Here is a 25,806-nt window from a genome sequence, read left to right on the forward strand (position 1 = left end):
ACGCCATTTTAAAACTCACAAAATAAACGTTGTTGGCTACGATTACAAAATTGAGCCGCTTATTCTGCAACGCGTTCCTCGCCAATCTTGACTTTTCATTTAATTCATTTTCGCCACTGCCCCCTGTGGCAGTGCAAGGTTGCAGAATGGGATTTGCAAATGGACCTTCCTGACAAATGAACAGGCTCATTATACAGGGCCCGCAATTAAATTACCAACCTCGGCCTGCGTGAACAATCCCCAGAGCCCAGCCACACAAGAGCTTGCTCCAAAAATACAAATCGCGCGCGAAACTACACTCCCCGCGAGCCGTGTGGCCGGGATTTCATTTCCACCCTGGGCAATTAGCATATGTTTCTTCCACAAAATAAGGCAGGTCTGGTCATTGACCGAGAAAACAAAAATTCACTGGGAATCAGAGCAACATGGGGACATTGAAAAGCTGAACACCTTCTGGACTGCATGTTCTAAACAACAGTGCTGCACATCACTGTGGGGAAACAGATTCTCCTTCTAATGTATATTGTGCAGTTTGCTGCGCTTGGAAAGTAGTCTCTCCGGTTTCCCAAACAAGAAAAGATAAACAGAAACACGAAGCAAAATACTAACTGCACCAATAAATCTTCTGTGGTTCTTTTGCAAAAGAAAGGCTTGCGTGCGCGCGCGCAGGGATGTGGAACTACTGTTAAAACAAAATAACCCATGTTAGAATTCAATAACTCGGTGTGACGAACAGAAACGAACTGTTCTTGAACTTGATGTGACATTTAAAGGGAGGATCTGCCACTGTTTAAATGATCAGGGATTCAGAGAATAATGTAACAAATGTACTTCACTGGATTTACAGAGAATTCACACTCACCCGCTCATTAATAATCGGTCTCAGGGCAGCTGATAGCTAGGGTTAGTCCGGGACTGACGATTAGGCACAATTTTATTTTATTTCAGGTCCTGACGACCGGCCAACGCCAAGTCTTCTAAATATAACTGGGAGCTGGGCAGAGAAAAAAACCTGGCAACTGCGTCATAACCTTAAATTAGCTAGGTTGAACCGAAAGAGCGCATCCGGATAGTTTAAGATCTGAATCAACATTTTTAAAGTGAATGGAGGATTCTGACATTCGTTTACCGTTTGTACAGAATTGTGAGACGTAGCCAGCTATTTTTGAATCAACTAGATTCTAGGCGTTAACTTTTGGAGGTACACATAGAGAGGCACTTCTCAATGTGCTTTCAAATGGCGTTTTCGCGAGTAATGTATAGAAACATATATTTATATAAAATCAGAGAGTTCAAAGCCAAGCTGTTATTTATCTTTTAATGTGTGGGGCGACGCGGAAGTCACTTGCTCTCTCTGACAACTCACTTGAGTATCTGGCTTAACCTCAAACAACGCCTCGGTTTAGTTTGCGGGTTGGGAATGTGGGGGGTATTTTACTCCTCTGTTGGTACCATAACAGAAAGATACTGGCAGTAGCCATGATGAAACCAGTGTTAAAGAAGGCTGCAAACGTACCTCCATCACACCCCCAAGGCTTAAATCTTTGATGCATCTCCTCATTTTAAACTATGTCACGGAAATGTTGCATTTTTATATATTCTCAGAGTTTAACAACCTCCTTTTGTTGAAAAGAAAGAAATGACCAATGCGAAAGGTGTTTCTACTCGTCCTCCAGACCCCAAGTTTGACTCTAAACATTTCTTCTGATTCTTCAAATCAATTTGGTCGAAAGCTTTGCTATTTTAAATTCTGGTCTTTTCCTGAAACCTTTTGCCAAGCTCCCTTCAATACACCGTTTCTTTTTACACCATTATTGCAAAAACGAGATTTCTGCTTCAATATTAAGTTTTTTTAATTGTCATTACATGAAAAAAAATGCCTCACACAAGGCGGAACAAAAAAAACTGGCCTGGTCTAAAATACTTCATTGATTTATTTTACTTTCTTACTTTCTTCGTGTTTAACTTTATCATTTTATACCTGCGGGAAAAAAATCTAACAAAGAGACCTGTTTGTCAGTATTTATTAAGGATTTATTTAGCTATATATTTTACGGATTGAGCCCATGGTTCACACTCGTTTACATGGATTTGGACCTTCGATGCCAAAATCCGGAATAGAGTGCCTAGGATGATTAGAGTCCTGGTTTTTGGGAGGGGTGGTTCGACAAATCAATGCCTTTTGTGCTACAATACAGGCAGTTGGAAATGATTCGATCCAAGTTGTCTGTAACTTTCTGATACTGTTGACTTGTGACAAGGGAACATTTCCTTTGAGTGTTAAGGAGACTATTCCAGGCATGCTTCCCATGGAGGACTCTCAATCCAATTGATTTAGGTACGTTTCCATTCTACAAAAGTACACATGGATATTGTTCTTAATTAAAACAAATGGCTGTTCTAATAGTCTCCCCCCCCCAAAAAAAAATAATTCCTACAATCTAAAAAAGGCGATTTTCTATTTTTCAATATGGAAGATCGTCACGTATTATTTAACTGTCCTGTAGTTAACCTGCTCAATGGGGCCGTGGGTCCTATCAATATTACCCCGAAATCCTTGACCATGTAACAATTGGGTAATTTGTGCCGTCAGATTGATCAATAATTTTTCGGTCATTCCCCTCGAAAATAAATTTATAAATCGCCAAACTGTTGGAAATAACTTAGTTGGGGGAAGTGAGTTGCGGGGCAACGTCATGATTTAAAAAAAAACCCTAGCCAACATCACACATGGTGATCCTTAAAGTAAGGCCGGTCCATCCATAACTGTAGCCAATGTCACTTGTAACAAATTATACATTCCAACACACCCAAAGTGCCGAGGCCTGACACCGCATGGAACAAGATCAGCTTTAGGTTATTTAAATTTCCCATTCAATTATAAGAGCTAAACACTATCCTCCTTTTGGGGTTTTCAAATCAAACACTGCCGCGTGCTGTCAAAATTAATATTCGCCAGGTTGACAACTGTGGGTTATAATACACTTCCACCAAGAGAAGCAATGGCCAGTGCAACCGTCCCATACCCAACTTCAAACCTGAATCTTAAAAATAATAATTTGCCCTTTTCAACTTGCAAGATTGCAATTCAATCGTTTTCGCCCCCATTAGAATATTCCGGTGTGATTTTCAGCAGATTTCAGCTGAGAATTGGCTATTAGATTAAAAACTATTTGATTAGCTGGCGTTTTTATAATCTTTTAGAGCCACATTGTGGCGTTGAATGCACTTGGTTGTAATCAATTAGATACAAAATGGCTGCTTGAAATAACTAGGTGTAATTGTCTAGGTATCTCGAAAACCATTCAGTGCAATATTTTATCAGGAGCAGGGAGTTATTAGAATTCTCGGGATCATTATCATACTTCTCACAGCGGCTTCGCGGTGTCTCTGGTGGTTTTTGCGATTTTGTGATTCAACACACTTATTCATTATTAAAGATCAACTGGGAATTATTTTTTGAATTGCAAGAGAAAAAAAAATGTCAGCAGAATGTGTGTCATGATGCAAGTGGAAGGTGGATTTTTGTCAAAACAGACATGGTGGCTGGAAATCACTTCCAGCTGTCTAAGAAAAATAGAGATAAAGATGGAAAAGGAATAGTATTGCGTTCGTGTCTAATATAAATGTACTGAGCAAAGAAACTAAGAGACAAACATACTGGTATTTTGCGGTTTTGTAATGTTCATCTATATAGCTTATCCCCACCAGGCAACCATTAATTATATTGGATGAAATGCTTTCGGCGAAAGTCCAATCACATAAAATCTGAAAACCGTAACATTAGGTAACTCAGACCTGTTCTGTCAATTGCAGAGTAAGGTCCAACAGAAATGTAGTCGTCATTGGCCAATTGGTTAAGCAAAACAAGACTCTGTTCGCCTCACTTTTTATACAAAAAGTCCCTCCCTCTCAAATGAACTGATATTGCGTTAAATTAATATTCCTTCCATTACAAAAGTGACTAACTACACTTCAAAAGTACTTCATTGACCGTAACCCCCCCCCCCCCCCCCACCTTGGGACGTCCTGAGGTCGTGGAGGCGCTATTAAAATGCAAGTAATTCATTTAAATCAGGAATTTAATTTTTTTCTTTATTTAATTGAGCCGCATACAATACAACTAGATGCTGGGCGTTTGGATTGCAACAGTTATCACATGAAGTATTTTTTTGTAATGTATTTCCTTATAAATAGAAAAATAGGAAAATATTGCTTGATCCATTTTGGGACCATTTAATATTTAGGTTGCGACATTGTGCCACTCGAAGTGGTTGTTTGTTTTGTGGCTACATTGTTCTGTGTGAAGATACACGTGTGTAATTAGGCATGCGTTTCACATATATCCATAGGTTAATGTAAGCGTGTCTGTAAAAATGCATGTGTCGGTATATATGTCTTTGTTATGTATGAATTAGATAGACAGTGTACAGATATAAGAACGCAGAAAGAGACAGAGAACGTGTATTGTAAAGCTGTGTAGATGTGTCTATATGAGGGTGTATGTAAGTGTGTGTGTGTGTGTATATATATGTACAAGTTTATACTTGGTGATAGTATTAAGATTGCTTTTCAGTGATTGGAATTATTTGCAACAGTGAAATGTTACACAAAGCATTCAAACAGAACAACACACTGCTGAAACAGTCTTAACAAATCCAAGGGTTGTCAAGCCATCGACGTTTAAAAGAAAAATGTTGTTTTCTCAACAATAAAAAGGAAGCATTTGATGAAAAATACTAGTGTCACATTTCACAGCGTCAGGTGTTAAAGGGATTAGTATTCTACGGGGTTAAATGTCATGACGATTGACATCTTCTTAGGATTGATAGCAACTACCTACAGCAGCAGCGCAGAGTGGGTCCGGCCACTTAATCCTTTCTCTTTAAAAGAAAAGCAACATGTGACTTTAATTATTTACAAACGTCCTGAGCAGGTTTTGGGTGGGAAAGTGACCCAAACTCTTAATCGCAGCGCGAGGAAACTGACATACACAGTCTGAACCAATGGTGCTGACCGGGGTGCTGCAATGGTCCAGTTCTCAATAATGAAGTCAACTTCCAGTAGGCTCCAGCATGGATTCCATGTCGCATCTTAAGTTGAACTGTACATTTCTTTACCGTTATGTCGGAATTGGAATATTAGGCGTGCTCTGATCCGGTGTACAGGACAGAGGGGAGGGGGGGGGGGGGGGGTTCCCCAAGTGATTGCGTGCACCTTTCAAATTCCCTATGATAATCAGTGCGGTGGGGGACGGGGGACGGTGGGGGGCCGCGAGCCGCACTTACACTCAATGGGGCTTCTCCCACAACTTAACACGGGCGTTTGAAACAATAATCCCTCACACCTCGGTGTCTCGGTGCTCGTCCATTTAAAGCCAGGCTTGCAAACCATCAGGATTCGGTCCCAGAGAGGGAGAAAAAATGTTTGCATGGAGCCCTGCTACTTTCAAACACACGTGTTATATAATCGAGCCTGAGCCAGTGATTCAGTTTTACAACACATCAAGCGTCGGATAATCAGTCTCCTGTTCACATCAGAGAGAGAGAAAAATTAATCACTTTGGGAAGCCGGCGCGGTCCCCATTGGACGTGAATTACGTCTGACGCACTTTGATAATTATTGCAAGTTATTTTTAGTAAAACCTTGAGTAACCCCCGCTATTTAAATTCCCACCGTATTTCTTAGTTTAATTAATGCAATGTACGCTTGCCAAGGATCTGGCAACAACTAAACCAAAAAAGGCATATCAGAAAATAGCACACAAGCGGCAGTGTCAATAAAGACTGCGGCAATAAGTGACATTTTTCTCTCGTTATTAACACATCTTATTAACAGGGCCAGTGAACTCCTCATCCATCTGATTTGAGGGCCTTCAATGTAAGCGGGGTGCAGCTCCGAATGCGTGCTGGCTGCTGTAATTAACTTCCAGTTGCTGTTTGTGTGTGTGTGCTGTTCTGTGTCAAAAATATATATCTGCCAAAGATTCCTTGCGGGCTCTTGGGGTTGGCATGTTATCTAGAAACAGTTGCAATGTGAAAAGAGAAAAAAAGGGAACTGATGTAAGAAATTACAAATCGCGACTGCGACCGAAGGGTCAAGTCACTCCGGACAATTCAACTGATATTAACATGAGATGAACGGAAATGAACACCGAGACAATTGACATTAACAGCAAGCCAAGTGATGTCGTAGCCATTATCAAATGAAAACGCACATTATACAATATTCCAAATCTAATTGCTTCCGACCAGCCACTCGCATTCTCCTCCCGACCCTCTCACACGCACACACTCACACTTTGTTTCATAGATTCCAGGCAATTGCCAACCAGGAATAAACTGACCTTTTTTCTACATGGATTAAGAATCACCCCAGCTCCGAAGAGGCGAGTTGGGCAAGTTGGGGAAATGCAGTCTGTCTTTCTATCTTAGGCGTCTCCCATTCTCGAGAATTACGGCGATTTTTAAGGGGAGTGGGTGGGTTAGAGAGAGATGTGGGGGGGGGGGTAGTATTGGTGTGGGGGAGGTGATTGTCGTCCTTTCTGGAGTACAGACTTGACAGTGAAGTGCGGAGTCGGCGGCGAGAAGAATAGAGAACCTCCGGTGAGCCGGGCCTTTCCTTATCCAGCACTCCCCCCCCCCTCCCCACCTCCCCCAGTAACCCCACCGCCACCCCTCCCGCCCCCAATGCCAACCCCACCCCCTCCCCAGCTCCACCATACGAGGGTCAGAGAGCGAGAGCTCTTTCTGAGTGGGGGGCGGGGGGCAATTGAAACATTGGAAAAAACGTGGATCACTTTGATGATCAGCCTAGTTACCGTGAATAATACTAAACACATTCGAAGGTAACCCAGATGCAAGTTTAACTCCGCTTCCTCGGCCTATCATTACCCACATGTCAAATCACAGCACAAACTTTAAACAGATTATTTTTTGCATTGCCCCTTCCCCCGTTTTAATGGCTTAGTTCCCCCCCCCCCCCCACCTCCCCTCCACAAAAAAAAACTTTGAGTGTGGCCCGGGGGGGGGGGGGTCCCATCCAGATTTGCACAGGGCGAACAGGGTGGAAATGGGAGCAAGCGGTTCAACGGCAACGGCGAGGGAGCGGGGTTTTGGCGATCAGCATTGCCAACGCACCAGCTAAATGATAAATAGGTATAAAATTGTATTTAAGGGCATGGAAGGGAAGGGGAGGGGGGGGGTTCAAATGGCAATGGTCTGGGAGGGAGTCGGTGTCGAGGGGGTGGGTGGGGGCGATTGGGGGAGGGGGGAGAGCTTTCTCGCCGCTCTTGAGCAATACCTACCCCGCCGCTGTTGTGTGATCTGCCCCTTCCTCTGCGCCTGAAGCTCCTCATCTCCTCCAATCTCCAACCTCAAGCGTCCTGCGCAGCCCGCGCTGACGTCAGCCGCAGCAGTAACCTCCAGACTGCAGCCATGGGGGGGGGGGGGGGGGGTGGTTGGCATCCCAACACACTGATTCCCCCCACCCCCCACCCCACTCCCTCCAAATCCTTCTCATTAATGAACAACTCCAACAAAAACCGCCATTCAATCAACTCCCGCCTCCCTCGCAGCTCATTTGCCCCCGGAGACCATCCTCAATTGAGTTTCAACACACACACACACGCTGCTGTAGAGCCTGGCACCACCCCCAGCCCCCGCCCGGGCAGAGAGGATTACGCGGGCACAGGGCATCTGCATTCGATTTTTATACATGGCAATACTAAACACTGACTGACGCTCCCGCTTTTTTCTCAAACCCCATCAACCCCCCCTTCCTTTTACAGTTAATTTGGCAATCCAGAAAATGCACAACTATGCACAATTTATTTCTATAGCAAGAATGCAGGAGATCATATATAAACCATCTGGCTAAATCCAAAACCAATCACCCGGCGTTTGAGCTGTTCAGTGTTTCCTGACCATAACTTGCTCAGTTATTGTCAATGTCTGGATCCTTTATCCAACCACATACAACCGGCAGGTGAAATAATTAAGCTGTCGCGTAAACTTTTTAAAAAAGTATTTATTTGTGCTTTATGATCTAATAAGGGGGGGGGGGCGGTGCTGGGGGTTTTTCCGCTTGCTGTGAATGGGAAGAGAAGACTCTCTGTTCGCCGGGTCCTGTGGTGTGTTGTCAGGGCGGAAGGTTACTGCGTCCCAGGGTTCACAACCGAGCACAATCAACGAGGAACGCCGCATGAACTTGGCAGCGGGAGAAGCTATCAATCTGATAGCAGACAGCCCAAGTTCATCATCATCCGCCACCCCACCGTCCCTGCTCATTTTACATCCTCTTCAGTCTCCCCTCCCTCTCTCTCTCACACACACACTCCCAATCTTTCCTCGCGGACACCATCGCTGATTTAAATCAACATCTCCTTTCCAAAACATTTGCAAATTCACTTCTTCTTAACATGCCGTTAAACTCTGGAAATAAAAATCTACTTTATCATGAATATACAGTCAGCAAGAAACTAACGCGTGCAATGCGTTACAATGTTAGCTGCTAATGATTCAATACATTTACCTTTTTAATACAATAACATTTAAAAAAATCTCCAGACCTCAGTCCGACCAAATGATCCAACCCTTTTTTAAAAAAAACTATATTTTAGTTCCAAACAATTCCTAAGACAATAAGTTTTCTCAGTTGATTTTCGCTAATTAATTTCAGTGTCCAACTTGTGAGTTCCCTTGTCACCAATCCCGCGTTTCCTATTGAATTACATGTGCTTCACTGCGCCTCACATAGCCACGCCAAGCCATCTAGCCCCCAACATTTTCTCACAGATCAGACTGGGGGAGGAGACACTGGGGTTCAATTGCAGGTTTTTTTTAAATTTCCCATTCCCTTCGCCACCGAAGCGGGCGAACGTGTGCAGAAACTCAACAACGTCCAAATTCTTTGTTCCTGACACATCGGGACACCCCATTGTCAGCTATCCGAACCAAAGACTTTCATTTTTAGCAGCTTTTCAATAAACTCGACATCAACGCGCTCCACACACTCCGCCGAACAAAATGATTTATGCGCCAGCCGGTCAGGATGCTCTCTGTCTGGATGTGCCTGGGTGTGTGGCGGGGTGGGGGTGGGGGGGGATGCCTGTGTGTGACTGGAGGTGTCTGGGGATGTATGTGTGTGAATGGGGGGGGGGGCATGTGTGTGTCTGAGGGTGTGTTATGTGTGTCTGGGGTTGTCTGTGTGTCTGGGAGGGGTGTGTGTGTGTCTGGGGGTGTCTATATATGTATGTGTGTGCCTGGGGGTGTCTATGTATGGCTGTGTATGTTTGGGGGGTGTATGTGTGTCTCTGTGTGTCTGGGGGGGGGTGTATGTGTGTGTGGGGAGATGTCTGTGTGTGTCTCGGGGGGGGGGTTATTGTGTCTGTGTGTGTCTCGGGGGGGGGCGTGGTATTGTGTCTGTGTGTGTCTGGGGGGTTGATGTGTCGGGGGTGTATATGTGTGTTTGACTGTGTCTGGGATGTCTGTGTGTGCCTGGTGTATGCATGTGTGTCTGGGGGGGGTGTATGTGTCTGTGTGTGTCTGGGGTTGTCTGTGTGTCGGGGGTGTATATGTGTGTTTGACTGTGTCTGGGATGTCTGTGTGTGTGTGTGTGGGGTGGGGGGGGATGTGTGTGCCGGGGGGTGTATATGTGTGTCTGTGTGTGTCTGGGGTGTGCATGTGTGTGTCTGGGGTTGTCTGTGTGTGTTTGAGTGTGTCTGGGATGTGTGTGTGTGTGTGGGGGGGGGGGTGTATGTGTGTGTGTCTGGGGGGGGGGGTGTATTTGTGGTTCAGTGTGTCTGGGATGTCTGTGTGGCGGGGGTATTTGTGTGTGTCGGGGGGTATCTGTGTGTGTCTGGGGGTGTATGTGCGTGTCTGGGTGTGTTTGAGGGCGGTATATTGATACAATTCCACAATATTGGAACATTCGCGCGATTACATTGGATTCCCAAACACCCGGTGTACTGTTTTCAAGAAGTTCAGGAATTGGAGGAAAAATTAAAAGCTTCTTCTGAATCAAAATCTTCGCACTCACGATCTTTCATCTTTCCGAACGCCCTCCCCAGTTAACAAAATATTTTTTGCTTGGTATTATGTCCTATACGCGCCTTGTGTTCTGAGGGAGAGAGACCGGGCTCTTACCTTTTGGACTGGCGCCTCCTAAATTCCAAGCCAGCGGCGGGATTGTGTGTGTGTGAGTTGTGAGCGTCGCTCGCAGCTTCCTTCTGGGCGGCCAGATCTGAGGGAGCCTTTAACACCAACCCTCACACCACCAACGCCCTCCTCCCCCATTCCCCACCCCCTCCTTTCAACCTCCCGTCACTCCTTCTCCCCACTTTCTCTCTTCCCTCTTCCCTATCTCTTACCTCTCTCTCTCCCTTCCCTCCCTCCCTCTCTCTCTCCCTCCCTCCCCGTCTCTTCTTCCCTCACCCTCGCTCTCTTCCCTCCCTCTCTCTCAGTCTTTCTTCCCTCTCTCTCTCTCCTCCCTCTCTCTCTTCCCTCCCTCCCCTTCGCTCTCTTTCCTCATCTCTGTCTTCCCTCCCGCTCTCTCTCTTCCGGCGCTATCTCTCTTCCCTCTCTCTCTCTTCCCGCCCTATCTCTCTCTTCCCTCACTCTCTCTCTTTCCTCCCTATCTCCCTTTTCCCCCTCTCTCTTTCCTCACTCTCTCCCTTCCCTCCCTCTCTTTCTCCTCCCTCCCTCTCTTCCCTATCTCCCCCTCTCTTCCCTCCCTCCCCCTGGCTCTCTTCCCTCCCTCGCTCTCTCTCTTTCCCCCCTCCCCTCTCTTTCCTCCCTCTCTCTCTTCACTCTCTCTCTCTTCCCTCTCCCTCTGTCCTTTCCCTCCCTCCGCCGACCCCCCCCCCCCCACCCCCCCGCGCGCCCCCGTCTCCGTAGGTCTCTCCACGGTATCCTGTTCGGAAACAGGGCTGGCGAGAGAATGAGGCGCGATGAGGAAGAGCAGGAGATGTCTCAGAGGCATTTCTGAATCTATCACTGGGGCAAAGCCTATTCACGTCGTCCATACGTCACCTGCAAAGTCGACCACCCCACTTAATTCGGCGCAATTATCCCCAAGGATCCCGAGCACCGATTGCAGCAACAATTTATGCATCTATATTTAGTATCTTACATAATTCAATACTATTTGCATTTTCGTGGTTTAAACGTTTACCGGGAAACCCATCACTTCAAATGGGACGCTGGGCTAACGTGAAAACGTACCTACGCTGCCAAGCGTTATGGACCAAAGGGTTCTCATTGAGAAAAAACCCCAGCATTTTCTCACTTTTAGATTTCTACAGAAGTCGAAATGTCAACACCACTTTGCAAATAGACCTCGTGTTAATTCCTGCTCGCGAGAGCAAGCCCCGTGTCGCGTTGCTCCGTAAGGACTGCATATCACCGCCCTAAATAAAGGCAAATAAAATACCCACTCAAATCAAAATGCAGTCGAAATTATTTCTTCACATCTGTATTGTCCCGAAAAGTAAACTCCACCGCCTCCCCGCCCCCACACACCCCGAGTTTAGATAACCCGATTTCAATTTAACCTCCAATTGCTTTGCAGCGGTGGAACGTTACCTGCGCGCGAATGTACCGAGCATTGCTTGTTGGCGATGGGGAATAATATATTGTGTACAAGAGACAAGCCAGCGAGATGCCGGACCAATGCACACATTCATAGACCGACCTAGCGATCGACTCCAGTCTTGTTCTGCCTGTCTGTTTGCTCTGCTTCGTCACAGCCTCGTCAAATCGAAAGGTTGTCTGTCAGAAAGGCAACTTCACGTTTAACATTTTGCAAAGGCCCAGTCTGAGGTGTGTGTGTATGGGATTGTGTGTGTGTGTGCGTATATAGGAGTGTGTGTGTATGGATGTGTGTGGGATTGTGTGTGTGTGTGGGAGCGTGTGTGTATGGGAGCGTGTGTGTGTGAGAGTGTGTATGGGTGTGTGTGTGTATGGGTGTGTGTGTGTTTGGGAGTGTGTGTGTATGGGAGTGTGTGTGTGTGTATGGGTGTGTGTGTGTATGGGATTATGTGTGTGTGTATGGGAGCGTGTATGTGTGTATGGGAGTGTGTGTATGGGAGTGTGTATATGTTGGGGTGTGTATAGGGTGTGTGTACGCGTGTGTGTGAGGGGGAGGGTAGTGTGTGGGGGTATGTGTGTGTATAAGGGTGTGTGTACGGGTGTGGGTGTGTATGGGGCGAATTGTGTATGTGTGTGGGAGTGTATGGGGGGTGTACGGGTATGTGTGGGTGTGTGTCTGTGGGAGTGTGTGTAGGGGTATGTATCGGGGCGTTTGTACTTGTGTATGGGAATGTGTGTGTGTATGGGAGTGTGTGTAGGGGTGTGTGGGTGTGTATAGGGGTGTGTGTATGGGTATGTGTGGGTGTGTATGGGAGTGTGTGTATGGGAGTGTGTATATGTTGGGGTGTGTATAGGGTGTGTGTACGCGTGTGTGTGAGGGGGAGGGTAGTGTGTGGGGGTATGTGTGTGTATAAGGGTGTGTGTACGGGTGTGGGTGTGTATGGGGCGAATTGTGTATGTGTGTGGGAGTGTATGGGGGGTGTACGGGTATGTGTGGGTGTGTGTCTGTGGGAGTGTGTGTAGGGGTATGTATCGGGGCGTTTGTACGTGTGTATGGGAATGTGTGTGTGTATGGGAGTGTGTGTAGGGGTGTGTGGGTGTGTATAGGGGTGTGTGTATGGGTATGTGTAGGTGTGTATGGGAGTGTGTGCAGGGTTATGTATAGGGGTGTGTGTACAGGTGTGTGTATGTGTACATGGGGTGTATGCACAGTTGTGTGTGTGGGTGGGGGCGTTGAACGGGTGGGGAGGGGTAAGAGGACGTGTATACGGATGTGTGGGGTGTGCAAAGGGTTGTGTGTACGGTATGTGGGGGGTTGTGTGTACGGGTATGTGTGTGGGAGAGTGTACGGGTGTGCGTGGGCTGTGTATGCGGGGGGGGGAGGTGTTGGGGGGGGTTGTACAGGTGTGTGTGGGGGGGTTGTACGGATATTTGTGTGGCGGTATGTGTGTGGGGGGGTTGTACGGATGTTTGAGTGGGGGTGGTGTACGGGTGTGTTTGGGGGAGGGGATTGTACCGGTGTGTGTGTAGGTGTGTGGGTGTGGGGGGGGGGTTGTACGGATGAGTGTGTGGGGGTGTATGGGTGTGTGTGGGGGGGTGGGGGCGTGTATGGGTGTGTGTGGGGGTGTGTGGGGGGGGGGGTGGTGGGGGTTGTACGGATGTGTGTGTGGGGGTGTATGGGAGTGTGTGTGTGGGGGGGGGGGGCTGTTAGGGACCCAGGTTGGTAACCGACAACCAAACAAGTTCCAAACCTAAGGACCTTCGTAACACTTAAGTGGAGTTCTTCACAACAAAAGTACAAAAAAACCCAGAAACTCGGCATTTTATTATAATCTTACCTCAGGGAGCGGAAAAGGTAAATTAATATAATACTTCCAGCAGGTTGGTCCGCACAAAAGCTCACGGCCCGGTGTTACTGAACATGTAACATGTCGGAACATTCGGATGGAAACCCCTGAACTGTTGGAGCCCCAACATGTGTTGCGTGTGAGCGTCCTGCCGTCAGGTTGTCCTCGCTGCTAATCCTTCCGTTTCGAATATTGGGATTCTCAATCGGCTCGCTCCCCCTTCGCCCCAAAGTGTGCTGCAATTCAGTGTTTGCCTTACTGTGGGAGTTTCAGATTGCAAGTTATGAGAGCGTCCAAAGGTTTATACTCACGGTGCACCGAACTAAACCGAAATCACGTTAACGAGCAGAGTGTAGCGACTGAGGACATATGTGGTGCGAGGAATCCTGGATACTTGTTATTCAAAATATTTAAGAATTGTGGCACGTGTTGCAATCGATTTGTAATCGAGAATTACAAGGCTTTGTTTGTAATCCATAGGTTAATTTAGTTTCATTTTATCCCATTCTGCGTCAGGCCTTTAATTTTATTTTAAGCAATGTTTATCTAAATTTCCAATAAATCCAACTTTGTTTATGTTTAAAGACAATCCCTGTTCTGTGGCGCTTTTATAAAGAGGAAGCGGGAAATCTGAATTATATTTTGAGTACTGATTTATTAATATAGTTATAGATGTCTCGGATTTTTGTTTCAAGTTCATATGTGTCTACCTGATTTATTTAGTTCGTTTGTATAAATCGTTTAATCCCGTTAAACCATACCGGCCAGGTTAAAATCCATCTCTAATTCCCGTACATCTGCGTGTCTTTGGCTTGTGTTTAATATGGAATTTATATCTTATTGTAAAACTCCACGTACACTGAGCTCACATCCACGATTCAATAAGGGCCGAGGGGAAAATATTTAAATTTAAAATATATTTGCGGGAACAGTTTGCCAATTATCCTATGGCTTAAACAGCGACTGCGAAATGGTGTTTCAGAAACTGGCAGCATTTGGGAGAGTTTTACACACACTAAAACATTCCAACTGAATGTTTGCTGAGATTATTTTTGCTGTAAGACGCTTACACATAAACCGTCTTTGTCCCTTTTTTTCCAGTTACAATTTGACAGCAAATTCGCGGTTTTTTTGTTTTGTGTGTGTGTTTTATTCTGCACAGAACATCTCTCGACCCCCTTCCGCAAACGCAGCGATAAACCACTTCCTCAGAGTCCTCCTGCCATATGGCGACCCCAATTCGCTATGGAAGGGGCAGCGGTTAAGTTGTTATAATAAGGTCCTTGACCCCCCGGCCCCTGTTTTGTGCCTCAACTAGTGTGGAATGCTTAAAGATGAATGGGGATCCACTCGTTTTGTTTACATTGTGTTATTTAAGGTCCTATAAACAGTCTTTATGACCATTGTTGTGACTCTTAATTACAAACTTGTTATGTTAAAATGATGGAGTGCTTTATCCCCACTCCCCGTTCCTATCGTTGGTTCTGCACCCCCATCCCACAGGATGCTATCCCTCCGATTCCCACTTTGGCATTTTAGTCCTATGCATGTGTCTTTTTTTGTTGTTGGCGTTGCAAATTTGTAAATGGTTTCGACAGTTTACTTGTTCGGAAGAAGTGTTGCACTTTTTGCTAGTGAATAAAAACTTGATTTTTTTTTTTAACAATGATTTTCTTTGAAAGATTTGTGGGAATAAAGCCAAATTTGTCAAATAAATTGCCAAGCGATGCATCAATTTCTATTTCACCAATCGGGGAGGCGAAAAACACTTGCACCAAAAATGGCTAAAGTGGGGAGACACGAATTGCCCACATGTGTGAGTTTCGTTCAAAAACAATGGCTGTAAAATACACTTAGCAAGAAATGGAATATTTAGGTCCCCTGTCACCAGGTGAACAGGTTATTTCATGGCAAATAAACAAAGGCTCTCGTGGACGGGGGCGAGGGGGCAGGAAACAATCTCATTTATCACCACATTATCTTGGAGAAATATTTCTAATTTTTATATGGCATGAACCTGCTTGTTTTATGTCTAACAGCGTGGTGTTATTGCAGTGGAAGTGCTAAAGTTGCTTAAATAGTAGCCAGTAACAGGGTCAATAAAACTTGCACCTATTCACCAAAACCCAACTGGGATATCCAATCAAGCACAAGAGCAGATGGTCGAGGGGAGTGATCGAGTTGATAAAAATATTATAAATCTCTCCCTTTTTATTAATTGCTTTTGAGTTATTTTTTTAAACGCGTCTTTGTTATAATGTAAGCTTTCTCCCCAGCTGCCGTTATACATATTTCAACATACGCGGCAAACTTTTAGCAGAGGACAGGGTGGTGACGATTTAAAAACAAATCTATTTTACAACGGTCGACACATGCAACACAGTCGATTCTGGAGATTGTTTACAATCTTGGCTATTATTGACCCAAACAAACAAAAAAAGCAAAGCGCTAAGGTTTACGAATCATTGCCGTGGACGGCAATTTTGTTTATTTTACTGCGTGTTTAAAAAGCAGTTAAAATGAGATGGAGAGGGGGGGGGGGGGGAGCATTGAAATAAAATGGAGACAGCATTTGCTTATTTGTGGGTCAGAGTTAACAGGAACTGTGGTGCGTTTCGAGGGGTCGAAGGCTCAAATATGATGGAGACGAGCGGCCCCTCGTGGAGAGAAAAATCACAACAACCCATCGATTCAATTCGGTTGTTGAGACTAACCCTCCCCCTCCCCCAAAAAAATACTGTTGAAAAAAAACCCCAAAGTTGCACCAAATTGAGGAATATTTCGAACCTATACGCTATGACCTGGCACTGTATTAACGACACGCAACACATAAAATTGATCAAAATGAATAATTGCATTAGTGTCTCTTTGCAATGGTATGCCTCCCACTGAAATAATTGGAAAATATCCGCGAATCCAAGATGGTTGAACACCAATAATCAGCTGCAAAATAAAGACCCATAGTTACTTATCTGATGCTAAAATGTACTGTTGGCCTATTTGAACCGAAAACTATGCATTTTCCTTAAAGTATGAAGTTGGAGCCTTGGCGAGTTTGGGGGATTGGTTGAGGGGTGACACACCGTGGGGCTAGGGATGATGTAAACAATGCAGTGGATACTAATATCAAGGTGTTTAAAACCAATTTTAAACAGTTAGCCCTGTGTGGATCTGCCTTTGCATTTTAACTTGATTTCTCGCCGAATTGTCCAATTTAAATCTTTCCGCACAACACGATCCGACTCGATCTGTTCCCCGGAATAAAAGGATCGTCCATATTATCGCTCTTTAAAAAAATATATATATTTAAAAATAGTTGATGGATTTGGTTTCAGGAACAATGTCAAAACAAAACCCACAGATCTGTGGATGGTTTTGCCACCTAAGTCAATGCCTGTGACCACACATATAACCGGGGAAACATATTGTACATGTCCAAAAGCTAAATTAAAAATGAACTCACAGGAGCTGTTATATAATGTGACTGATGTTGGTTTACAGGTGGTGATTCATACTCTGACGGAACAAGTGATGAAGGGCAGATGAAAGTATTTTTGGACGTGTATGTAACAATCTGCTTAAAGCTTCGGGTAGCTTGAGACATAAGTGTGTGGGTTCTCAGAGGAGATACTGGGAATAAAGCTAACGATTTGTGCATCAATTTGATTTTTTTTAAATGATCAATATTACAGAGGTTTCTGCGCAGATAGAAGATTAGAGCTTTATAAACACATTTAGAATGCTTAAGATCTATAGCCCAGAGAGTGTCAGCAGTTAACCTGTGTTCTTTGTGTATGTTATGTGCATGTGTTATAAGGATCTAATGCCTAAGTGTGTATTTAGGTACACGAAGCAGCCATCTGATTTGTGATTGAATGTAGATTCGCCATGTTAATTCATTGATCTGTTGATGAATAGTGGCGCTTTGAAATTTGGAGGGATTTTTTAACTGTGTTTTAATGAGAATCTAACAGCGACAGAATTCAATAATACCTCACTTTTACACACAAACCTCGCCGTACCTACTGTATAGTATCCACAGCCAAAAATAGAGAACAAACTGGATTCCCAGCACAAATATATGTGAAACTACACGCTTGGATTTTGTGTAAATACATATATAACGACAGGTGTTTGAGTCGTGAATTTATTGTGTTTCTTGTCTTTATTCATTTGGACATCCTTGTATTTTAAGATTCGTCTCGAGAAAAAGCACAGATACCAGTTCTAACTGCTAAGAATGAATTATAAAGTCGAGGCTAGTTGCACTGCTTAGCTGGAAATGGAAGACCAAGGTCCTCTCTATGTATAAAGCGAATGGAATTACGCTGGACTAGCTAGCTCTACCCGTAAATAAATACTCAAATTACTCGCAACATAACCGCAAGAGATTTGGGTCCTTCTCCGATTTTGATCCGTTATAATATTTATGAATTCATTGCTTCACTCGAGATGAGAAATGTCTTCAGGTCAATTAAAGAGATATTTAGAACAGTCGGACTGGACACTCTCTTTTGCAAGTTCGAATGAAAGGGTCGAAAAGGTTCCTCTTAAATTGCAGAGAATTGTTGATACCTTATTGAAATGTTTGCATCGATTTGCTCATATTTGACACTCTGACAATCGCTAATTTCAGCAAAGGAATATCTAGTCACGTACCAGTTTATTTCGGAATGAACGTCAATGCGATACTGCATCAATAAACATTTTCTAGATGGGCTACACGTGAAATGGGTTTATTTAAAGAGTTAAATGAGTCGAAGAGAGCCTGCAGATGTTGTTCTGCATCTAAAACGAATCTCAGAGAATGTATTTTTTAAATAATTACTGCGTATAAATGTTGCATTGGGTTTTAAAAAAAAACCAAATTTAATATTATACGCCAGTTAATAGTATTTGTCAGTTAATATTTTCCGTCTGCCTCTGTTTAGGTTCTAAAAATAACTTAGACATTAGCTCCAGAACATAGTGGTTTCAGGTCAAGTCCATGGTGATAACTGATTTTTCAGAGTATAATATTTGTGTTGATCAATTGATTCAATACTTCAGAAAAATTAAACGATTCGACTGATATCGAGCTTCTTGCCTCCCGCGGGAACACACCCAGAGAGATTTCCACACGGAAAATGTCCATTTCAGGTAATTAATCGAACGATAATTGGAGGTTGTATCGAGTTACTTTAGGCAGTAGTTGCATTTGGGGAATGGGCTTGTGCGGTGCACAATTCAGCGCTTTCAATTATTGATTTTAGTTTCGAACACAAAAAAGTACTCGGGGTGAAGTTTCAATTGAAGACCTGAAACTAAATGGTTTTTTTTTCATGTATATATATGTTTAAAGTTTTAACAGCAATGTGCATTCTGGAAGAGCAAGCGAGACATCTCATTTACTCCGGACGAGGAATTGGATGGAGTTAATCAGTTTCTTCCCCCGCATTTCGTTCTATTTGACAATCCTTTCGGATTCTCAACGTGCTCGAAATTAGAACATGTTACTTAACAGCAGAAAAGCTCGACAATGGAAAGACCAGTGTTGTGAGACTGAACTGCCATCTGATATTGACCAGGGCTACACTGGAGTTGAAAGCAGGTGCATTTAGTTCTGGTCGAATTTACAGAAACCTGCAGCTTATCTCTTGTTTCTAACAATGTCATTACTTCCAGGCAGAGCAAAGGTGCTGGTGGAATACATATGAGCCACGTGCAGAACTCAAATACTCTTCCAAAATATCAATTTGCCCTGTGTCCATATTCTTTGCTCAAACGATGGAGTGAGCCGAGGTTGGCCATCATTGTAGAAATTAATTTCAAAATGTAACATGCTTTACTTTGAAATGTTCAAATGTCCTCCGGAGAAAATTATCTACCCCCCCCCCCCACCCCCACTCCCCCTCCACAATTGAATTTATTATATAGAGCCTCTAGTCTCGGCAGTACATCCCTGCGATATTCCCAGTCAAGTGCCCAAGCCCTGCGATATACCCAGGCAAATTCCCCAATCCTGCCATTTCCCAGACAAAATTCCCAACCTGCTTTTCTTGCCTCAGATAAATCCCTCAGCCCTGCCATATTCCCAGACAGGTTGCCCGACCCTGCTGTATTCCCAGCCCAATCCCCCAATCCTGCCGTATTTCAAATTCCTGGAGCCTGTCGTATTCCCAGTCAAATCCCCCGACCTTGTGATATTCCCAGTCAAATTCCCCAAACCTGCGACATTGCCGGGAAAATCCTCCAATGCTGCCATTTTCCCAGTCAAATGGCCCAATCCTGCTCAGCCCCCCCCCCCCCCCCAGTCCAGTCCAGTCCCTCGCCCCTACGACGATCCCAGACAAGATCCCCAACCCCTGCGATATTCCCAATTAGATTCCCTAACCCTGCCATGTTCCCAGTCAAATTTCTGAAGCCTGCCGTATTCCCAAGCAGGTTCCCCAACCCCTGCGATATTCCCAATCATATTCCCCATGGCTATGATGCACAATTCCCATTCTCACCCCCTGCCACACATATCACCAGGGTTAATCCAGACAAAGTTCAACCCAGACAACCTCCAAATCCACAGCGGCAAAGAAAACCACCAGAACTGGATATGTATTTGTTTTCAGAGACACTCAGGTGGGAGATAGTGGGACTGTCTTGCATCTTGTTTCGTATCGAATGGAAACAAAAACGTATTTTCAATCTTCTAAACGATTAAAAATGAAATTCAACGCGACCCTACAGCATATCCTGACCCCTGGCAACAATCCTCAGGTTACTGAGAATGGACAGGACCTTTGACTGGTTGGCATTGAGTGCCTTGCTGGCAAAATAATACATGGTGGCGGTGTTGGCGGGGGGGGGGGGGGTAAAGGAACCACATCAGGTTTGTCACTGTCTCCGGCAGCAAATGCATCACCTCATCAACTCGTGGCTACCTCGTGTGTGCGCATTTACCTGTGGGTGTTAAATTAGAAATCTGATTCGTTTTCCTTTCTAAATCCCGCCTTGTGTAATGAAGCATTTTGAAAGCATTTTGAAATTATTGTACAAATGTGACAGTACGGGAAATGTCATCGGAGAGAGTGGGGGTGAGGGCTGGTGTGTGTGTGTGGGGGGGGGGGGGGGGGGCTGGGGGCGTGCTGGTGGGCCGGGGTACAAACTATCAGAACCAATCTCCTTTTTTTTTTAATACACATCTATTTGCTTCTGATCGATACTCTACAAAATCTCCTCTTAGAACCTCACTCCGTCCTTCCAAAGGAATGAAATGATCTTGGCGGATTGTGGCAGAAAGTTCGCCACTGCGCCTGGGTCTGTCAACATTAAAACGCCCACATTCTGTCGAGCAAACGCATGATCTTTTATTTAAACATAATACCTGTGCAGCGATAGTGTGAAAGAATGTGTGTGTGCGAGAGAGAGAAGGGGGAAGAGAGAGAGAGAGAAAGAGAGAGAAGGATAATCTGGATGAATAGAGACTGAAGTCAAACTCATTAATGTGGGAATCAGTCCTTTTCCATTGGCCATTCTTGATTGAGCCTAATCTGTATTTTATTAAATCGATATTTAGGATCTTGTTCTTTCCGACACCATCAGCACATATCATCCGCTAGCATGGGAGATTAGAGAAAACGTTTTCACTCAAGGACTGGTTGGAGTCTGGAATGCACGGTCTGGAAGTGCGGAGGAGGCAGGTTGCACTAAGACATCCAATGTTGGATGGTTATTTGAGTTGATCAATGTCCAGGAGTAGGGGGAAAAGACAGAGCGATGGCGCGGAAGCCGTGATGCTCGTTTGGAGGCGGGATGGGCCGAATGAGCCCGAACGATTTTGTGATTCTGTGATGTACACTGAATTCACTCAATCCCCTGATCTGATGAAGGTGTAGAGAGACAGCGCTCGGCTCTTGGTTGGAGGGTATGTCACTCAAGGACTGGTTGGAGTCTGGAATGCACGGTCTGGAAGTGCGGAGGAGGCAGGTTGCACTAAGACATCCAATGTCCTCCAGGGGTGATTTGAGCAGCTTTCCGATTGTCGTTGAACGCAAAACTGGCCGAAACCAATAAATCCTTCCTTGCACCTTCCCAAACCCGAGCCACCTTGCCAACAAACTCAAAGCTGGAGCGCGCCCCACCTGCACCTCGCTTAGCCAGACAGCAGTCAGTCTGTGAGACGAGTCAGGGACACTCAGAGGCGGCTGGAGGTTCTTGGAGATGATTCCGGTGAGGGTGATTCCGGTGATTTCCCTATAGAGCCACCAAATTGGAGTTAATCAGAAAGCGGCGATGGGCAGTTAACAGATATGTCACTGTCCTGGATTGGTCCCATTGCCTTATCCCAACGCCTGACCACTGACCATATTTACTGATCACACTGTCGCATCGGCCTTAGATTCGCAACAACATAATTGAACCCCCCCCCACTCCGTCAAAAAAAAGTATATTTTAGAAAAATAAATAGTTTTCTGAAACAGTTGGAATAATTGAAAAAGTTCACGCAAATACACCTCCACCCACCTTCCGGCTACACTCTATCTCTCCCACACAGGCATTCACTAATACAAAGACTCGCTCATAGATTGGAGCAGCAGACATAGAATTGAAACTATATTAATAAATCAGACAGACACCAATAAATTGAACAATCGCGGATTCTATTAAATTAACCCCCCCACACACACACATACACCAATACTGCTTAAGCGAAGAGGGGGATTGGAGCATCTAATTTGCCTCCTATTCGTTCCAGAAGCTTTTAACTTGGAAATAATTCCTAATGTATTCCCAGTCAACCAAACGGGCGGTGAACCTGCTCCTGTCCCTGTCTTGGACATTTCTTACCCTGGCTTGATCTGTCCACCCTGGACTGGTCTCTCTTGGATGGGCTGGTCCCACTTGTGAAGTGGCCGCGGGGCACTTTGCAGCCCGCCACGGGTACCCAACCCGGTGAACCTGCCCATCGGCCGACTTATTGTCCAAAGGTGTGAGCAGGGATTGAGATCCAGGGCAATCCCTCAACACCGCCGCCACCTCTGCGGGCAGATGGAGAGGCTGGTCTCCCACACTGTACATTGGGGTGGTTCAAAATTCAATTTTAGTACGAAATGTCCCACCGCCACCCCCCCCCCCCCCCCCCCAATAAAGGTGAGAAACCTGATTAGTTTTGAAAGTTGTGATAGACAATCGCCAACTTCAGGACTTGGTGTGAAACTTTTACTGACGTTGCATTTTTTTCCATTTAAATTGGCTGTGGCACAACTTTATTTTGCAATACCATTAAAATAAATCCATATGGAACTCCCATTATGCACCCAATCCACAAGAGTTGGAAGCATAAATCTAGATGAGTTAACAGATGTGGGTTATTAGAATCTATCCGAGAGCATGCAATGCACAACTTGCAAAAATACAAAAGTGTTTTCTGAACTTTGAAACTTACAGTGGGCCGCTTGTGTCTCCCGTTGCCTCCCGCTGCCGCTGTGACTGGCCCGCACTCTGGGTGACTGAGCTGGGGCGGGGTACAGGTTGGGGGGTGGGGGGGGGGGGGGGGGGAGGAGGCTGGTGAGCCACAGCTCGTCTCCGCCACCTGCCGGGCGCGCTGTGGAGCTGCACTTGAGAGGGACGAGAGCTGGGGATCGAAGCTGACCGAGAGGCAGGAGCAGACAGAGAGCTTGCATGCTGTGGCTTTGCTGCTATCACGGTGCCGACAGACCATTGAACAAAAGGAGAATTTCACCCAACAAAAGGAGAGTCCCCTCCAGTCAAATGAGGAACTGCGCCTCTCATTTCTCTAATCCGACGACGTCCCGTTGAACTGAAATATATATTTGTAATTATTTGATAGCTGGTGAGAATTGGTGTTGTTGGGAACACCTCTAATCGTTGGGGAGAGGGGCTTATTTACAGTAAAGTGTCTCTATGAACAGCGTTTTGAGTGTTCTGTGCACATCAATATTATAAAACATCCTGTTTCAAAATTCCCAGCAGATTTAACAATTTTCCTTTGATTTTCATGAACTTTTTCTAAAATCAAAGGAAAATTGCTAAATCTGCTGGGAATTGAATTGATTTGATTTGTGATAATAATCAAATCAAATCAAATCAATTCCCAGCAGATTCAGCAATTTTCCTTTGATTTTCATGAACTTTGCTACAAAAATCTCAAACCCAAAGCAATAGCTTTTTTCCTTCAGTTTCTCACCTCCACTCGAGGTGTGTGTGTGTTTTTTGGGTGGCTACAATTCCAGTCAACTTCTAGGGGCTTTTCACAGTAACTTCATTGCAGTGTTAATGTAAGACTACTTGTGACAATAATAAAGATTATTATTATACTAGCACGTAGCTCAAGAAACAGCTCTCTGTGAAACAAGAAAGCACAACCCCAGTGTCACCCTGACACCAGCATTCACATCAGGTCACCCCGTGCTAATGTCTGTGGATTCTACACAGGCCACAGTCTTCCCATCGTGTGTCCTTTAGCGCGTCACACTGAATTTGTGACTGTTCTATCAGAAGCACAGTTCTAAAGGCACACGGCAAGTAACAAGATTTCTCATGACTGAAACATGCTCCAACAGAGCGTCATCATGTATGTGACATTTCAAGAGTCTCAGTTCGTGTTCTAAAGTAATTCTGGGAAGTGATGTGTAATAACTTACTGCTTTCAATGTCCACATCGAGAATCACTTCAATCAGCAATGAAAAAAAATGAACAACAAATTCTCTGACCCTCCCATTCATGTTGATCACGTTGATCTTTTTGGTTTGAATCATTATCTAGCGTCCACCTTATCTACAGTAGGTTCAACACACTGATCAAACTCCCCCACATTTTTGCACCTACATCGTCAGCACACTCACCCTCCTCCCCATGTTTGTCTTTATCTTTTCATGGCATTCAGGGTGGTTCACAAAGCCACCATCCTCCATTTCCTCTGCTCTGTGTGATCTCACGCGGAAATGCCCTTGTATAGTTTCACTCCTCTCTGTCCCAACATGGCCAGTGTATTCAAGCAACGGATTCTTTGCCTCTGGAATATCTCAGGGATCTAATCTTGGCTTGTCCCTCTTTCCCATCTGCACAGTGGCCCTAGGGGTCATCTTCTGCAGGCAGAAATATCAGCTTCTATGTGCCTGGTGATGACTCTAAGCAAAACCCCTCCGCCATTGAGAACTGCCTCTGTGCATAGCAAACTGCAGATTTAAGATGTGGATCGGTCAGAATTCCCTCTAACTGAACCTCTTTTTTGCTGGCTTAAACCATCCAAAATTCTACATCCCACATCCTTTGCCCTGTATCCTACGAACCTATCGTCCTCTTACCATCAAAGCCAGTCGAGACCCAAATGGAGGAATATTGTTGCTAAATGAATAGAGATTGGAAAATATATTCAGTATAGATATTTCCTCTCCACTCCTCTCATCTGCATACATCCAACCATATATCCCAGTAAATGGAACGCATTTTCTTCCAGACCCATTACATGGACTGTTCTTTGAGAGTTCTGAGTGCACTATTAAAATAATTGTGTGTGGGGGAGTGAGCTTTTCCTGCTCATCAGTTTGAAAGAACATAGGAATTCAACACTTTTCTACTTTTGATGCCCAAAATTAACATCAGGGACTTCCAGGCTAGGCCGAACATGGTTAGATGCTGAGCACAGTGCTCTCTAAGGCAGCAGTGTGCTGGAAGGGCTGATCATTTTTAGCTCATTAAGGAGCAGAGTATATCAGGGACATAGGAAAGTAAATATCAATGCCTTTTCGATGAGGAGAAAAGAACAGTCAGCTGCTATACTTACCTTAGCTGCTGTTGCTATCATTGTGTGCATTTTATGATCAGAAACAAGCTCAACAACGACCAGTTCAGAGACTAGGAGCTCTGGCTACTGCAAAATTGGTCGGGGCCTGATTTTAGTCAGCCTTGCCGGAAATAAGTGCAGGTCTCACTTAGAAAAACATAGAAATGAGGCGCGTGCTCATTTTGGACTTGATCTTCTCAATTTGTTTGCAATACTCAAGTTGCAACTGGCTATTCAGGATATGCACCACCTAACCAAAGGCCCTTAAAGGGATTGCTGGCGACCACTAGGAAAAGGCCCCCCCAAAAAAATCAAATTTGAGGACAGTGCCTGTCCTGACTCCAGAAAAGCAACTGTGGGCTGCTACTGACTCAACATTGCCCCACTCCTGAGCTTGTCTACCCTCTGCAATTATTGTTGGATACAAAATCTTCAGCAGTCCCGAGAAGGTTACACAAACAAAGGATTGTTGGGAAAATAAAAGTAAAGGCCGCACATAAGGCATACAGCACTTAAGTCCCAGGCGGGACTACCGACAATGCCGATCCCAATCCCGGCCGGCATGAGACAAAATTTACAATTTAATAATCT

General features: G+C 44.9%; 1 long non-coding RNA gene across 5 annotated transcripts in view; it reads right to left on the reverse strand.

Moving 5' to 3' along the window:
• LOC140387439 (uncharacterized) overlaps nt 1–22,939 on the reverse strand; it is a 141,494-nt gene extending 118,555 nt beyond the window's left edge. Inside the window, exon 1 of one of the 5 annotated variants that reach the window (XR_011933869.1) lies at nt 22,854–22,939. This is a non-coding gene — a long non-coding RNA (uncharacterized lncRNA). Of the gene's footprint in view, nt 1–6,346; nt 6,490–7,306; nt 7,327–10,145; nt 10,296–22,853 lie in introns of those variants that run through there. The other 4 variants (XR_011933866.1, XR_011933868.1, XR_011933872.1 and 1 more) reach the window with 4 other exon arrangements.
• Between the last annotated feature and the right edge of the window lie 2,867 nt (nt 22,940–25,806).

This window comes from Scyliorhinus torazame, chromosome 12 (assembly GCF_047496885.1).
Source record: "Scyliorhinus torazame isolate Kashiwa2021f chromosome 12, sScyTor2.1, whole genome shotgun sequence".
NCBI lineage: Eukaryota > Metazoa > Chordata > Chondrichthyes > Carcharhiniformes > Scyliorhinidae > Scyliorhinus > Scyliorhinus torazame.